This window comes from Thunnus maccoyii, chromosome 1, assembly GCF_910596095.1.
Source record: "Thunnus maccoyii chromosome 1, fThuMac1.1, whole genome shotgun sequence".
Lineage (NCBI taxonomy): Eukaryota > Metazoa > Chordata > Actinopteri > Scombriformes > Scombridae > Thunnus > Thunnus maccoyii.
Window position 1 is genome coordinate 3,424,457 of NC_056533.1, and position 12,948 is coordinate 3,437,404.

The 12,948-nt window shown below is 39.2% G+C and overlaps 1 protein-coding gene across 3 annotated transcripts in view; it reads right to left on the reverse strand.

The window, feature by feature from the left end:
• The window catches only part of sh3gl3a (SH3-domain GRB2-like 3a), a 42,319-nt gene that overhangs the window by 16,616 nt on the left and 12,755 nt on the right, over positions 1-12,948 (reverse strand). The window contains exon 1 of one of the 3 annotated variants that reach the window (XM_042414621.1): positions 12,712-12,732. The exons of 1 other annotated variant lie outside the window; for it this stretch is intronic. The gene's annotated coding sequence lies outside the window, so the exon portion shown is untranslated. Of the gene's footprint in view, positions 1-10,870; positions 10,893-12,711; positions 12,733-12,948 lie in introns of those variants that run through there. One more of the 3 variants, XM_042414638.1, reaches the window with a different exon arrangement.

The window sequence follows — 12,948 nt, forward strand, 5'->3', positions numbered from 1 at the left end:
TCAAGCTCTGATTACTGGTCAAACAGTTGTACCTGGAAAGTTCCATGTCATTTACAGCTCCAATTAATCATCATTTCAACAGGGCATCCTCAGTGCAACGCTGTAAGTAAATAACACATAAATCACATGCTGCTCTGCAATCGAGCCTCAGTGGTGGAGTGTCAGTCATGATGTCATACCAGATCCTGTGACTGTGATAACAGCTTGCTTATCTCTCACATAATAAGATCTGCATATCACTGCATATCAATTCTCTATTTCATCTTTTGGCTTTGTATGACAGTATTTAGGTGTTTTACCTGCTATAGGAAAATGTTATCCCTTTATCTCTCTGTGGCCAAATATTATTGTTTTTGCTCACTTTATGCTGGCATTCTCATGGAACCCTGCTGTCTTGTTATTGCACATTATTTTCCATTCTTGTGAAAAGCACTTTGTATTCCTCTTGAATAGTGCTGTATCATTGAAATTAGATCAGATAACACATTAAGCCAGACATGTTTATATTTATTCTGGCATAGAACACTTCTCCAAAACAAGCAGTTTGTCATTATTACCATAACTTCTCATGCTGTTACTATAGTTACAATCATTGGCTGGCTTCTCAGAGGCCAGACCTAAAATGTTCTCACGGTACCAGTGTAGATACCAGATCAGTTCTGGCCCAGACTGGGTCCCAGCTGTATATTCTGCAGAGTAATGATGACGTACTTCCTTGTGGTTTGTTAGCTAACATTAGCTGCATTAGGTAACGTTAACTGACTAACTAATCTAACTTAAGAATATTGTCATTTAGAAGTGCCATGAGTTATGTTTGTTTGTTTGTTTGCATTTAATACATGTCTTGCTATGGAGAATTTATCCATTTTTCAGGTTCTAGCATACATCCATGCTGTCGCTAAGTGGTGCGATGCCAAAACACTCCGGGTGGAACTTGCACTCTTGAATTATTGTTCTGCACATCTGAGTAAGTGGATTGATGATGGTTCAGGACAAATACATGGTTCTAGGAGAGACTCTTAATTAGGATACTGTATTAAGAGACAGTTGGTGGGAGATTTGAATGCTGGTGACAAACTGACTGACTGAGACAGGGCTAACTACTGGTTTTTCACACTTTTGCAGTATTTTTGTCTGACTGAATTCCATTTATGGGTTGTACATGGAATTTGTTGTTGTATTTTTTCTAATAATGGACTAGCTCCAACCTACCTCTCTGACCTCTTACAACCACACATCCCAATAAAGTCACTCAGGTCTGCTGACCAGTCACTTTTGGTTGTGCCAAGATCAAGGTTGAAGCACAGGGGTGATTGTGCCTTTGCAGTTATAGCCCCCAAACTCTGGAACGACTTACCCCTGCATATCAGACTGGCTCCCACACTGCCTGCTTTTAAATCACGTCTTAAAACTCATTTTTATTCCTTGGCTCTTAACTTGTTGTGTTAAAACCAAGAAATGTCTCTTTGTCCGTTAATTGTTGTTTGCGACTTTATTGTGTTGTTCATGGCCTTTGTCATCATCATTGTAAAGCACTTTGGTCAACTGTTGGTTGTGTGTACAGATGGGTCACTGTCTGCATTAAACATATTAAACATATTAAAAATCTACATTAAAAAATCTATCTGGTATTGTATTGTGAAAAAATATCTAAGATGTATTTTTTAGATGTAAATATTGGCATTAATATTTGTTCTAACAAATATTAGAACAAATTAAATTAACAAACACATAAATTATATACATGTACATAGTGAACTTACACTCTCTACACAAACAGATATGAAATAATTACATTACAATCACACAATCAAAATGTGCTCATTTAAATGGTAGTCTGTGGCGCAAACACATGGCATCTGTACACATTCCGACATACAGCCAATCATAATGTATAACGTTATCTGTAAACGCAGGACCTCAAGCTGATCTGGTACCTACACCAGTCCATCTATCCCATCAGTCACAAACGGCTTGCTGGCAGGTGCTTGCAAATATGAATGTTATAAAAATTAACATTCTGATTAATAGCTGGTGAGCTCAGACCGCTGCTGTTCTGCGGTGGACAGCTTCATTTTTCGTCAGGTGTGAATTACTGACTCTAACAACAGAGAATAATAAGAAATATACAGACACTAATAACTATTATTTCTACAATTATACAAGAGAGATTGCTGGAGAAATTGCTGCACTCAGCATGCTGCAACCTTTCCAGACCACATGGGTTATCAGGAGCAGAAATAGGACAGCTGCAGGCAGCATACATAGTACATATATATGAAACTGTATTGCAAAGGTGCAGTTCACCATGGAAACTCTGTCTTGCTTTACAAAGTAAAGACACAACATTTTGATTTTGGGATGGTTTACATTAACTTCAGGAAGGTTAAAATTGTTTTTTCGGGACGTTTATCAAAAAAATGAGCCTGGAGCACTGAAAGCACAGGTGTAAATAAATGTAATGACTGATACAAAGTCAGCCAGTTTCACAGCACTTGTAATTGTGCATGCTGGCTCACTGTCATGGCGCTACCTTGAGAGGACCCTTAACAACAAGTGAATGCATTATGTTATCTGATTCATGTACAAACCAAAATACTTTGTGATTATTCTACTGTGTCCTAAGTACAGGCCTGCATTTATGGTCTTAAAATTTACGTAAATACCTGGGGCCAGATGCATAAATGATGTGTATGCACAAAAACCATGCACACACCCTTTCCTGCACACAGACCAGGCATACACATGTTTATCTAAAGCGATCTGAGGATGATGTGATGAGATGGAGATGAAATATAAGGTGAGTAAAACATTGTTAGATTGAGATTGTGTGGGTTTTTTTGCACTTACACAGAGATTTGTAAAATGCCAATCAAAGACACATTTATAAAGGTAACATTGGTTCAATTACTTTCTTGTGATTATTTTTATCATTATTTTTAATTTACATAGGAGTCAACATTTTATTTTGCTGTTGATATTCTTTTTATTTTATCCTTAGTTGTGTCACATCTTGTAAAGTCCGTTTAGATATAACGCTACAAACTAATCATTGATCACATTTCTGAGATATCACTGCTGACAACGGTTTACAGTCCATGTGATGAATGAATGATATGGATGGTACAAAGAGCCACAGAGTCTGTGTGATAACTGTTCTGCTGTTGGGAGAACCTTGCTGGTGCAACACTTCGTTTCTGTTTGTATCACTGACAGCTGTACAGACTGATGGAGCAGGCAGCAAACTGATATGAAAATGACTGGTTCAGGGCGTCTTCATACATTTACGGTTAGCCTAATTGTGGACGTGGAAATGAGGCTTGTGCACGCACACCCACTTCCTCAATGACTGAGATTTATAACACAGAACCATGCGTACACTCAGCTTTATAAATCTGACAAAAAGAATGAGTGAGTTTTATGCATCTGGCCCCTGGAGTTGAATTTACAGAATACAACCGCAACTTAAATCGCAACATTAGTCAAATAAATGAGACATTTTTCTGAGATTGTTCAGCCCTAGCTTTGTCTGATAAACAATTCTTTAATCACTTTCGATCGCCACAATTGTTATTGATTTTTATTTCGGCACAACTTGAGCTCATCTGAAACAAAAACATGCAGCCTCTACTAGTACTGCAAAATTTCAGGTGCGTTTAAAGTGTGGCCCTTAACAGCAGTGGAGCTGTGTTGACACTAGAGATCTGTCGCTATCACATGTTCATGCTATGATTACCGTGGGTAAAAATATCACGGTAAAATGGTTTTATCATGATAACTCTTCTGAAATACTACTATTCATTTATGTGAAATACCTTTGTTGAACTCACAAGAATGATTTTGATGCAGGGAGTTTCCCCTTTTATGTAGAACGCAGCTCTCTGAATAAACGTTATGAATAAACCCCATAAACTGACTGTAATCGAAACTGTTGGCAGTTTTGTCACGATCAGGATGTTTCACTGCGGTTTATAGTAAAACCGATACACCGGTGCGTCTGAATATCTGAAGTCATGTGAGTCACGCTGGACCTGATGAGTAAGTGAGAGGAGGAGCAGGGTGAGAAGCGGTGCTCATCACATCCAGCAGGCTGTATTGTCCTGTATCAGTAAATGACGACAGCAGCTCTGGAGTCGGTGTTGCTGCTGCCAGGCCTTATGTAAGCAACCGGACTGGATCAGCAAACAATGTACAGTACGACCGAAAGGCTCTGGGAAAACATGGGTGGGTGTTGATGCTGTGTGTGTGTGTGTGTGTGTGTTTGTCTAGGTCAACGCAGTATAATGAGCGGTTGCACAAGTACAGGCAGAAAAAAGGAAACACAGCCACTTGGGCTTTGACATGTCATGAAGAACAAGAGCAGACTGAGCGGTTCCCCAGAAAATAACACAAGTCTAATGAATTTCACAGTGCCGTGTTCCTGGGTTTCATCGTCACACGCTTGAGCACAGTTTAGCACGCTGTTGTGCTGTTCACTGATGTTACATTTCCCTCAACTGAATCCTTATAATCACCTATACAAGGGAGCAACACAGCAATATCATCTAAACCACTGAGTGTGATCAAATCCGCAATATAAGTCCATCTTGTCTCGATCGATTCTGCAACAGTAATGTAAACAACTTTTGATTGGAACACTGATATATCCCAACAAATACTGGATGGATTGTCGTGAGATGTTGTCCAGACATTCAAGCTGTCCACGGGATGAATCTTATGACCTTTCCTCTATCAGGTTTTCCCGTTTTAATGTGTTCAATACTTAAAACTAATGACATTCCTATCAGTCTCAGTTGGACTTTGTGTTTAGTGCTAGGATGCTGACATTCTAAACTAAGAGAACAACCATATCAAACATTATCTATTAAACATCAGTATGTACAGTCAGCATTTAGCTCAAGCTCAAGTACAACCTTTCAGAGCCACTAGCCTGGTTGTAGACTCTCACCTTGTTAAATGTAGGAAAATGCATTTATACAAAGTACTGTATCTAGGTATCCCATAATCCATAACATACACATGTGGGTTTATCTTGCCCAAGCCCTACATTTGTACCTGTTACCGTGCTGGGATGTGACCCTGTCTTCATGTCAGGTGTTTTGCCATCCTGGTAACCCCAAACCAAACAGAGGGCCCAACTGTGCCCTGTCCCAGTACAGGTGGTGTGTGTGTGTGTGTGTGTGTGTGTGCGCCTAGGGCTCCACTACAAGTGCTGCCAGCAATTACAGAGTTGTAGGCAGCAAGTGGGTCAGAGTGCGGGTAAAATTAGCAGACTCAGAGAGGAGAAATGAGCCCAATCTGGCTGCCGCAGTCTTTCTGGGACAGCAGAGGAGGGTATGTATGCTGAAGGAAATACAACACTGTGTATCTTTTACAGGCTTACTGCAAAAACTGCACATACTACTGGACCCGTCAGCCGTATATTTTTGTGCACATTTATGACTGTATGCTCAAGGACCTCTTGTGGTTGCAGTGATTCACAATTGTTGAAAAACTTATTTTATAATGTGTTTTATACCACCGTTGACTGCCCACTCCTCACCTCTCTTAACTGGCCGGTAGGGGCCACATCCTGGAGGACACTCGGTTACAATACCAGAGAGAGAGACAGTATAAAGCATGGACATTTTCATAGAAGCAAAGTTAATACTTTTTCGTTTTTAGGTGTTTTTGGTACTGTGATAATTTAGATGAAAAACTGTGCCTTGTCACTTGTTTTAAATAGACAGATAATGTTTGGGTTGCATGGTGTTGTATTAGAGGGAGGGAGGAGGAAGCAGCAGTGCACACTGGGACAATGACATGCTCTGGGGCCAGATGCATTACAAGCTGCAGCAGCAGGTGACATCTGGGGCAGCAAATGACTGGTGCTGGCCCAGCAAACGAGAATGCACATCCTTTGCTTTTAATCCACACTGACGCCATCTAATCTACACATTAGAGCTGCAATTATCCCGAGCAGTGAACTGAGAGTGAACATGAGGCCCGACAGTCACTCTGAAAGTGAAACTGCTCCGATCGATAGGCGGTTTGGATCTGAAGGGACTCTGCAGCAAGCTGCAGTCTTCACAGTGAGGATGTTTTTTTCTTTTAAGTTCCCAGATCAAAAACCACGCCAGCATTGTGCCTTCGTTTACAGTCATTTCTTTGATTGAAGGATCTGTGTGTTCCTTCTTCCTGCACTCTGAACACAGGTCTTTAAAAATGGGCCTGTGGGAGCAGAGAGGACGCACACGCTCTGCTTGTTCCTTCCTTTGCACAGAGCACACACACACACATAGCAGTCTTTTTGCTCACACTGCTTAATCTAAACACACTCAATAATGACCCTGCAGCCAAACAATGATACTATAACAGAGTATATAGTACTGTGCAAGTTTTAGGCACTTTAGATGTTGATGATTCTTATCCATAATGCAATACCATCAGGGAGGCATCTGAAGCGTGACAACAATCCCAAACATCCAGCCAGAATCATAAAGAACTATCCTCAATGATAACAAGAACAAGGAGTCCTGCAACAGATGGTTTGGCCTCCACAGAGCTCTGATCTCAACATGATGGAGTCAGTCTGGGATTAACATGAAGAGACAGAAGCGGCTGAGGCGCCAAAATCCACAGAACTGTGGCAACTTCTCCAAGATGCAGGAACAACCGACCTGCCAAGTACCTGAAACACCGTGTGCAGGTGTACCGAGGAGAACTGCTGCTGTTTTAAAGGCAAAGAAACATTACATTACTGTGGAACATCTGCCAATCAGTTTCCATACTTAACTGTTAAAGGATAATTCCCATTTATGTCAACTTGGGTTTTATTTTTGAAGCTTTGGCCATCATTTCTATAAGTAATAATAACTTTGTACACGTGTTCTCTTGTTCTTTATTCTCTGTATCCAGAGTATTGAGGGCGTTATATTTTTAGCCTTTCCTAAACACAAGAGCAAAAGTGTAAGGAACGTATTGAATGATGTGTTCTGCTCTAACATTAGCAGTAAACATTAAGCTAAATAGATTACTATGTACAGTAGTAACCAACCGTAACTACCAAGACTAGCATATCATTTATGCTATTTTGTGAGATTACAAGTTAAGTTAGAAAAAGGTCCGTTCAGGTCTGGAACATCCACTGTTTGGAAGCTGGTCCTGAGTTCTACTATATCGTTTAGGCAACCCCAGCTTAACTCACTACCCAAGATAACATTATGTTCATCAAATTCATCAGTTGGTCCTCATCCTCACATTTTTTATTTTCTCTAATAATGTTGAAAGCAAAACTTCCTATTGAAGAAGAAAAGGCCTAGGGCTAGATCTAACCTTTGTGTTGCTTGTTGTATTTCTATAGTACAATCCAGACAGGGTTATGTTATGTTATGTCTTATTACACTGTACTAAAATGCTAGGGCTAGCACTACAAACCTACCCTTCAAAACAAGAATAATGCTGTTTCTAGTGGTGTACGATATGACGATATTAGATTGTGAACAATTAAAATGTCTCCATGATCTGCCTTTGCAGAGAGAAAGTTAGTATTGTGCTACGTTGCACATTGTATCAGCAGTTTGCTGACAGGAAGCTAATGGGTAACAGCGCCGACACGGCGAGCACCTCGTACCACATCTCCAATCTGCCGGTGAAATCTACAGCAGTTTTAATGTCCTGCAAGGAAGCTCACTTGCATATTGTGTTAAACTGACAGCTGGGCGACAGTCAAATGCCACCATTTGGCGGTTAGCTCGCCTGCTAACTGGTAGCACTAATTTTGGTGCAAGCTGCAAGCTAGTGTGATGTCAGCTCAGGTGTACTGTGTTGGTGCCTTTTTTTAACAGTGAACATCATGCTGAAACAACACACTAATGCTTCTACACAACATCAGCTGTTAAACTGAACTGTTAGTTTGGTTTCTCACTGCAATATCCATTTTAAACAAGGCCAAATAGACTGTCACTACTTTTTAATGCAGCTCTGAACACCTGCTGTTATTAATTTATGGGATTGTTTGTGTTTTAATGTAATTGTATGTCTTTATGTCTTTTATGGGTGTAGGTTTTTATGTTGTTTGTGAGCCCCTAACCTCAGACAAATTTCTATCATTATGTGATAGACAATGAAGTTTTTTGAATCTTGAGTATTGTTCAGTAACTTGCAAAATAGTCTTAAAAACCAACATGAAAAAGAATAGCGATAAGATTGTGGATCGCGATCCTGCCTCATAAAAATCGTGATATGTATTTTTGACATATTGCCCACCCTCAGCTGTTTCCTTATTTCCGTGTCTTTTTCATATCAACTGAAGAGGATGCTGTAGCCTCAGTGTTTTAGCATATCATATATGTAGCCATTATATTTAACAGGATTCTTGTTTTAAAATGAGTCAGCCGGAGACTGCGTTTTCAACTCAGAGAGTTAACGTTAATCAGGTAGCTATCAAAAAATAATGTGATACCCTGCTTTTGTCTGAAATCAAGGACACATTGCTTCAAAAATTACTAAGAATCTTGAGTGGTAAATGTGCCACTGTTGTCATTGTAAATTACATATACGCTGAATACGGCAACAATACTAAAAAAAGAGTCAGACGACTATTTAGGTCATGGGTTTCATACAAGTTCTGTAATAAATCATCTAAAAGCAAATATCTTATCAGATGGAGGTCTGTGGTCTAAGTTGTGTCAGTTTAGGGGTCCTTGACATGAAAAAGTTTTTGAACCACTGGTTTAGATAATCTGGATAAATTGATGGTTTGTTTGCAACCTGTCTGATCGTCTGAATGCTTTTGTTTCTTGCCCTATCTTGACTTTGTTGTAGTGATGTGTTCACAGATCTCAACAATTACTTTTACAATGTTATCATAACCAATAGAAATAATGGCCAAAGGTATGAAAGTAAGAGGCAAAAATACACTTGTATCATCAGCATAACTCATCAAGTGGGCCATCACACTTTAACTCCATAAATTCATCATGTTTACCCAAATGAAAAAATGAACGAGTACACTTCTTAGTTTACAGAAAATCTCAAATCTAAATTTAAAAAACATCGATGTTTGTGATTGAGCTGATTTCCCACTTGAAAGTAGTATTCTGAGAAACCACGATCTGTAATACAGCTAAATCTCAAATTAAGCCTTGCGGTGCTTATATACTATGGCCTTATTCTACACTATACTGTATATATAAGATTTATGGTATAGAATGTGTATTTATTGGCTATATTAGTACTGCACTGACTCAACCATTCAAGTCAGAGGAGCACCACTATCCATTTTCTCAACCGCATTTTGGAATCCAGTCCAACTCCACTCATAGATCAGTACAGCTCCAGGCTCTACTCCAGCAGAGGTCAGGAACTACCATCACACTACTGTTAATCACTCTCCCAGCTGGCTGCCTGTTTAATGAATGGTGGTACCAACTGCCACATAAACAACTAATCTTCTCTGCTGGGGAAAAATACAGAACAGAGCTGAGGCATGAGGGATAAAGTTGTGAATCACCAAGAAACTTGATGGGCCAGTATAGTCTGTCAGAAGTGCTTGTTGGCTTGTTTTTCATTGTTGACACTATTTCAAGTGAACAACCGAGTGCAACACTACGACTGTCTTCCAGGAAAGACTGAAAATGAGTAGTTTGCCAACACGTGGTAGGAGCCAGCTCTAATCAAGCATAAAGTGACCCTTAGCTTGAACCGCCACTTCAATGTTCGTTATCTTCATTATCTGACATCGTGTTCATGTTAGCCGTCTTCTGTGATGGAGGGTTTATTTTGCCCTCACCGTTCTCCATCCTGTTGTTTCAGTTAACAAAACTACAGTAACCACAGTAGTGGTTGCTAGAAGGCTGCTAGAAATTTACATTTGTCAAATCGATCAAAGAAATATGAAAAAGAGGGCATTTCTGTAAGCCGATTTACAACAACCTGTACAGTTGCATCAATCTCCTCCTCACTTTGAGGCAGTTTGACTCTTGCTGTTTGTTTGGTTCAGTTGTTTCTCCAACCATGGGAAATGGCTGTTAATGACCACAAGTGATTCAGAGATCAGGAACCAGGTAACAACTTACTCACAATATGATACATTATATTTTGCCCACGAATCATGATACTACTATACAGGTGATACAGGAGATGTGTACTGTGTTACAAGACATATTGTATGACAATGACTCACATCCTGTTATCTTTCTAAAGGAGAATATACCACCATAATGGCCAAATAAATTTAAAAAAAATACAACAATAATCAATCAGTTATTAAATGTGCCAAAATTCCGATGTGCACTTCTATAGAAACCTAGTATTCATGTTAAAGGATGTTTTGGCCTATCATTAGGACCTGTGGTGGGTATTAGGCTATACAGTCAAAAATTTGTGTATGTAATTTTATATCATGACAAAGTAGATTTTCGGAAACTTCAACTGAGAGACAATTTAAATATAAAATAAACAAATTCCTTTCAGAAATGAAATGATGCCCGATGAATTTATGTATTTCATCATTTGGGTGCAACAATACAAATACAGTATATTACTAATTTATGGAACACAGGTTTAATACAACCAGAGATACTGAAGGGATTGCAACCTCAGTATTGAAGATCTGGTATTATGGCCTTTTTAGACTCATTTTTATAAATGTCGAGTCTGTGTTAAACATATCTGTGATATTTTATTCATCAAAAGTTGTTTAGATTTCTCTAAATCCATCATTCTTTACAGCCCAGATTCTCCTCTGTCCTCCAGCAGGCTGTCTTGGAAGCTATTTACATAAAATCTGCATTATTAATGACCACCTACTCCAATTGGCTCGGGGTGAAGGTGGGAGCCACAATACTACCTAATGAATAATGCAAGTTCCCTTACACTGCATTTTTACCTGGAGTAATGGCTGCAGCTGGAGACGTAAGACAATATACAGCGTCTATGGAGCGGAGTCTGATCATGAATGAAGGCGAAGAACAGTGATATCACCTCTAAGTTTCCTCACAAAGTAAAAGTCTTTTTTTCCCCCATCTGTAGTCGGAGGTTGCTCGCTTAGCTTTTAGCGTTTAGCTGAGTAAGAGAAAGAAACCATGTTAACGAGCCCACTTATTTCAACATCCTGTGGCATACTGAGTCTCGTTAAGCAGATAGTTGGCTGTAAAATGTGAGGTACACACACACAACCGCTTGCTGATAATGGAGGGAAGATTGTCTCCAAAGATGAAATTTCAGCCATTCATGTAAAGACTTTTAAACTGAACAACTGGCAACACTTCCAGTTGCGATGCAAACTATAAGTAATGTGCACACTCAGTTGTGGTGAGCTCTCCTTAAGACATCCATGGCTCATGATAAAGCTTCCTCTCTTATTTGATTACTCCAAGCTCATTTTTCTTGTTTTCCACAATTCCAGTGTGGCAAAATCTCTGAGATCTGTCATCTCATATATACAGTATACAGAGATATACTGTATATCATATCACCCAACCCCAAGTGTATTCATAATCTATCTATTATGATTATTTGTCTCACACTTTAATGACACAGTCAGTAATTTAATCATAAGCCATGGCAGCTATCAACAGCCTAGATGTGAAGAAAATGTGAGTGATGGCACTCTTTGATGAGCTGTGATTGATCACTGTGAGGCGATCGCATCAAAGAACAAACTGCTTATTCAAAGTGCGCTTCCTGAATGATAAACCTAATTACATGCCTGACACATAACAAATCTGATTCATTACACTGACTGAACAAAATTTAGACTGAGCTCAGTGTGAAAACACAATATCGCCACAGTTTCATATCATGTGTTAAAGGAACGCTCTGACCTTTTAGGGAAAAAGTCAGATAAGAAGATCAATATCTGTTTCATGCCTTTGTGTTCAGTACAGAGATGAGGACTTGATTTATGTGTAAAAAAAACACATTAAACAAACCCTAATGAGTCTTGGCTAAGTAAGGAGTTAGCAAACAAGGATATTGTAAAAATGCCACATCTGGATCCACATCTGTAGCTACTGTACAGCACATTTAGCTATGAAAAGTGTGAAGCATATAATGTGAGCCAAGTTTAGCAGGAAGCACAGGTACTTTAAGTTCACTGAGTTCCACAGGTCCAAAAACCACCAGGCTAAACTATTCTAATCACTAGTAATTTAATACTCCCATGAGTAACATCAAACATACACTCCTATTAGAACATGATCTATTACTTTGTATGAATTAGAAGGAGCCACTATTCAATTTGGTAATGATTCCAATCAACAAACATGACTTATTTCAGTGTATGATGGCTCTTAACCAATATTATGGTTAATACAGCTTTATTAGAGAACTACTCCAGTGAAAGCAGCAGCTGATCAGAGGCACTTTCATAATGAAGAAGTGTATGTGTGTGTACTTTCAGTTACCTAAATTTAGTATTGATTACACTGCAAAAATGTCTATATTAACAAGTCATTCAGTCCTAAACTTTTATCAAGCTAATACTGAGATAAAGTCACTTCATCCTGACTCAAAAGACTCATTAAACTATTTGACACACACTGGCAAAAGTGAAATCGTCTTCACCTCTCTGAGGAGATTTACTTAAAGATTTCAAGGTTAATAAGAAAGTTTGGATTTAATGACAGCAAGGTTAATTCAATTATTCAGATTTTGCGGGGTGTTAACATTGGTTCCCACTAATTATTGTAAAGCGGAGATAATGTTCAGTGCAGTGTTTTGTCTCACAGTGCGGTGGTGGATCTTGTGGGAAATTAGTCTGGACGAGTTATAAGGCATTCCGGGTAGGCCGGCCTGTCTGCCTGCAGGGTACAGACAGAGGAGAAGAATGCAGAGGGTCGTATGAAAATGAAAAACATGAGTGTGATGCTGTGTCTGTTCGGTGCTGTGTGATTCATCGTCAGGCTGTCACAAACCACGTGTTTCCCTCAGCTGAGACATACTACTGGTAGCAGGGAAAGTGAC